We start from the raw sequence: 5,905 nt of genomic DNA, 5'->3' as shown, positions 1-5,905 counted from the left end.
CGGGCACTCTGCCGAAGTCAATGAGGAGGTCTGCTCTGATCATCTTGTCAAAGGGTAAGGACCCGTCTTGCATTGAGAATTGGCGTCCCATAGCGCTTCTCAATGCAGACAGGAAGGTTCTGGCAAAGGTGCTGTTTAATCGGCTGGTGAAATTTGCACCCCAACTCCTTTCGGGGGCCCAGCATTGCTCTGTTCCAGGCCGCAGCACATTTAGTGCTGTGCTCTGTGTCCGAGAGGCAGTGGAGCAGGGTAGGGCTGGTCACTGGAAGGGGTACATGCTGTCACTGGACCAGGCAAAAGCGTTTGATCGGGTTAATCACGAGTACCTCTGGTCCGTCCTTCTGAGATATGGCCTGCCGGGGGGGTTTGTTGATTGGCTTAAGACCTTGTACAGTGGGGCAGAGAGTTTCCCACTTGTGAATGGTTGGATTGGTAGCTCTTTTGAGGTTGGGTCCGGTGTTCGCCAGGGTTGTCCCTTGAGCCCGCTGCTGTACGTGTTTGCGATTGACCCTCTTCTTAGGAGGGTGGAGCGTGGACCGTTGGCCGGGATCGGGATGGATCAGGCAGCACCGGAAGCCACTCTGAGGGTGGTGGCGTATGCCGATGATGTCACTGTGTTTGCTTCCTCTCACGAGGAGGCAGGGTGGCTGATGTCAGAGGTAGATCGCTACTCGGAGGCATCCGGGTCCAAGATCAACCGGGATAAGTGTGAGAGTCTCTGGCTGGGAGGAGGAGATCCTGGTTTTGAGCTCCCGGACACCCTTCCAGGACCCAAAGTCTCTGCAAAAGTCCTTGGCATCGAATTTGGCCAGGGGGATTACCCCAAACAAAATTGGGACAGCAGGCTAGAGATCGCCACTCAGAAGGTGAACCAATGGAAGGGTTGGTCTTTGACCCTAAGGGAAAGGGTAAACCTGAGCAAAACTTACCTGCTCCCTTTACTGATTTATCTGGGCAGTGTGTGCATCTTGCCGGAATCTCTCTGGACTCGGGTCTACAGTTTGTTCTTCCAACTGTTATGGGGGAATAGACTGAACCTGGTCAAGAGGGAGGTTACTTACCGTACGAGGAGACTAGGAGGGTTGGGTATGGTCAACCCTGTGGTATTCCTTGTGGATACCTTCATTAAGATCAATATCGCAAACCTCTGGAAAGAGAGGGCTCCTCCGTGGGTATTCTCCTGTAGGGGATGGTTTCAGCCTTTCTTCCAGGAATGGGAGACAGGAGGGCAAGTGAAGGATCTTCGCACACCGCATGGACATCTTCCGGCTTACGCTACCTTGGTTCTGAAGGTAATTCGTCGGTGGGGTCTGGGAATGTGGGAGATCAGGACTCTGCCAAGGAAACTACTTGACAGTAGGGTTCTGTTGACCCATTTCCAGAGGCCTCTGGCGCTCAGGGACTGCCCAAGTCGGGATCTTGGGGTGGGTTTGCATCTTTTGAATTCTATCAGGATCCCCTCAAAGTTTTGGGACTTGGCTTGGCGTTGCTTCCATGGGAAACTGTGTGTGAGGGACAATCTGAAGTGTAGGAGCTCTGAGGACAGGAATTGTCCTCGGGAGCATTGTGGTACCTTGCCGGAAAGCATGGACCACTTCCTGCTTCATTGTCCCTTCAACACAGAGGTATACAACAGGGTGGGCGCCTTCATTGGCTGGTCTCGGCTGGCCGGTCTCTCCTATGCGGAATGGGCCTATGGAGCATTCGGAGACCTGGGTGGTCGGGACCGCTGCACCTTATTTCTAGTTAGCGCAGTGGTTAGGTATCACACGTGGAACGCACGATGCTTAGTATCGACGCAACGAAAAATCCTCCCAGTGGACGATGTGTTTAGGACCATACTCGGTGACCTGGTGAAGGTGCGCTCTCTGGAGTATGGGAGACTGGGCGCACGGAGGGCCGCGCTCCTCTGGAGGGGCTTTTCTTTTAGTGTGCCCTAGTCTGGTCATCTCCTTTCCTGGTGGTGGGCTGCTGCTGACACTGTAGATTTTTGTTTTGTTTGATTATACAGTGATGTAGGGCTGCAGGCGCCGAACTTGGGCTTCGTGAGTTGTGAATATTGTGGTGTGTGCTGCTGTATATATTGTATATATTGTATATGGGGATATAGATTTGGGTGTAGGTCTTAGGTTGGGTGGTGGGAAAAGGGGGGAGGTGGGATTATTTTGTGGGACTATGGGACACTGGGTTGTTTGGCGGAAAACTGGCACTGCCTGATCTGGCCTATGGACGTTGGACATGGACTGAGGCATGAGACGCAGGACCAGCTCTCAGGTCAGTGCGGGGGGTTGTTGGGAATGGAGGATAGCTTAGTATTGTATATATTTGTTTAATTTGTAGTTATTTTATTTAAAACTAAAAAAAAAAAAAAAAAAGTTCATGTATATAGTCTTTGTTTTCCATTGTTTATTTTATTTGTTATTATTATTTTGTTTGGTGACCGGACCTGAAAATCAAAGTAGTTATTCTGTATATACTGTATAATATGTGTGGGAGGAGAGAATGAGCGGCTGGACCAGTGTTCAGTATACTGATTATTTTCTGGCTAATATTTTTGTTATGTTTTCTGCTATTATTGTTGTTATGTTTTTCATTTTTATAATAAAAGATCTACAGGATGTAACTCAGGATCAGTAATGTAATGTATGTACACAGTGACTGCACCAGCAGAATAGTGAGTGCAGCTCTGGAGTATAATACAGGATGTAACTCAGAATCAGTAATGTAATGTATGTACACAGTGACTGCACCAGCAGAATAGTGAGTGCAGCTCTGGAGTATAATACAAGATGTAACTCTGGATCAGTAATGTAATGTATGTACATAGTGACTGCACCAGCAGAATAGTGAGTGCAGCTCTGGGGTATAATACAGGATGTAACTCAGGATCAGTAATGTAATGTATGTACACAGTGACTGCACCAGCAGAATAGTGAGTGCAGCTCTGGAGTATAATACAGGATGTAACTCAGGATTAGTAATGTAATGTATGCACACAGTGACTGCACCAGCAGAATAGTGAGTGCAGCTCTGGGGTATAATACAGGATGTAACTCGGGATCAGTAATGTAATGTATGTACACAGTGACTGCACCAGCAGAATAGTGAGTGCAGCTCTGGGGTATAATACCGGATGTAACTCAGGATCAGTAATGTAATGTATGTACACAGTGACTGCACCAGCAGAATAGTGAGTGCAGCTCTGGGGTATAATACAGGATGTAACTCAGGATCAGTAATGTAATGTATGTACACAGTGACTGCACCAGCAGAATAGTGAGTGCAGCTCTGGAGTATAATACAGGATGTAACTCAGGATCAGTAATGTAATGTATGTACACAGTGACTGCACCAGCAGAATAGTGAGAGCAGCTCTGGGGTATAATACAGGATGTAACTCAGGATCAGTAATATAATGTATGTACACAGTGACTGCACCAGCAGAATAGTGAGTGCAGCTCTGGAGTATAATACAGGATGTAACTCAGGGTCAGTGTAAAATGAGTAAAGTAATATGTTACAAACTAATATTGGAGGTCCCATTTCAGCCCTAGACTCCATTACTGCTCTCCATTGGCCTAACAGGTTATTATAGAGAGTTACAAGCATGGCAATTTGTAAATTTCAATAAAAGGATTGTACAGGATTAAAATAATATGTCTGGCACACCGGTCCATGAGCGGTGTCTCGTCTCCGATGAAGTTAATAGGGCCGCTCCGCAGTACCCCACACGTCCTCTAGTCTGCTCGCTGCTGTTCTTTCTAATCCTATACAACTTTTTATTCCCATTCCAGTATGGACAACCAGGACTTAAAATTCCATTCTTCGGATACGTGGGGGTCCGGCAGCTGGTGTGAAGGGTCATAAAAAGTCAATTATGGGAAAATCCCTTTAAATAGGGCTCTTAGACAAGTTTTTGTTTTTTTTAATGGGTCCCCATACTTCTGGGCCCCACAGCAATTGCCCAGCCTGTTATGTCTGTCCTGACAGTCATAATCCGCCATGTTTTGCAGTGATACTTTTGGTATTATAGTTTGCGTGTTACATTACTATGTGTCCTACGCATCTCACTATTCAGCATTTCATTGCTTAGAAAGGCGGCTATAGAAAAGTGTCAGAGACCCGCTTACACCCCAATCCTTCACTGGGTTAAGAAAATTTGTAATTAGCCGTCCTTTGTTTAGAAAGAGTGAAATCCACTAGACGGGATTAGCTCTTTGTCTTGCTGAATTTTCCCACAGACTTGTCTTATTGCCCGATTCTAGAAGTTTCCACACCGGACACAATACTCAGTCCACGACCCCTGCACTGCCAGCGAGACGGGGCAAAATATGGACTTGGGGAATCAATTGCCATTTTAACAAGGGGATAAAAAAAGGAGGAAAAATCATTTTTGCTGGGCCAGAAAATAATGAGATCACTATAAAATGAAGACAACGCCAGTCCGAATACCAGACATAGCTGTAGATTTACACTGGAATTCCCATATATGTCTGCGGTGAGCGTCGTACATCATATACATCATATACATCATCTAGATCATCTACATCATCTACATACCTGCAAATCACATGTCCACGGCGCGAGCCTATGCGGCACGTGCTGTATGGGAATGATTTCTATCTATCTAGCTAGCTATTTATCCATCTATTATCTATCTATTTATTATCTATCTATTATCTATCTGTCTATCCATTTATCTATCCACCTATCTATATATTTATCTATTATCTATCTATTATCTATCTATGTATCCATCTATCTATCTATCTATCTATTATCTATCTATCTATTATCTGTCTATCTATCTATCCATCTATTCATCGATTATCTATCATCTATCTATTATCTATCTATCTATTATTTATCTATCTATTATCTATCCATCTATTATCTATCTATTATCTATCTATCTCTTATATATCTATCTATCTATTATCTATCTATCTATCTATCCATCCATCCATCTATCATCTATCTATTATCTATCTATCTATTATTTATCTATCTATTATCTATCCATCTATTGTCTATCTATCTATCTATCCATCTATTATCTATGTCACAGGTTCCTTCTCCGGTATCACACAATCAACAGAGCAAGAGAATAGTGAACAATTCCAAGACCTTTATTTAGGCAAAACACGAAAGGTCCATATATACGATCCATCACACAAAGGATAAAATATTCGAATGCATTTCAGTAACAGGATAAAAGTCCAACAATCCAGCACAGAGGATAACAGTCCATATTCCCTTCTTTCTCTCTCTGACGTGCTGTCTTCACATCATGGGTCCACACAGGATTCCAATTCCCCCCAGCTCCTGTCCTCTCCTTATGTCCTAAGTAGTCAGACAGGTTGGGCCGGTTTTCAGGCCTTCCACACCTGACAAAGGTGCCTGGTGGATTAAGGCACTACAGGGGGTCAGTGTTTCAACAAGCTAGGTCAACATGTCATTAGCATACAATACAGAACTGTGGGGAGAATATCAGATGGCAAATAACAACTCATCCTACAAGATACAGTAATACCATGATAATCAGTAAAATAGAAATATACAGAAAAATGATACCCAGATAGCATATCACACCATCACAACCTATCTATCTATCTATCTATCTATCTATCTATCTATCTATCTATCTATCTATCTATCTATCTATCTATCTATCTATCTATCTATCTATTATCTATCTATCCATCTATTATCTATCTATTATCTATCCATCTGTTATCTATCTATCAATCTATCATCTATATTTCTATCCATCCACTATTTATCTATCCATCTATCTATTATCTATTCATCTATTATCTATCTATCTATATATTTATTTTTCCTACAACTTCTTATCTGTCTGTCTCATATTTATTGATCTACCTTTCCTCCTAGTTCTCCAGTT

The sequence above is a fragment of the Ranitomeya variabilis genome, chromosome 3 (genome assembly GCF_051348905.1).
Source record: "Ranitomeya variabilis isolate aRanVar5 chromosome 3, aRanVar5.hap1, whole genome shotgun sequence".
NCBI lineage: Eukaryota > Metazoa > Chordata > Amphibia > Anura > Dendrobatidae > Ranitomeya > Ranitomeya variabilis.
This window is presented reverse-complemented; position numbering follows the sequence as displayed.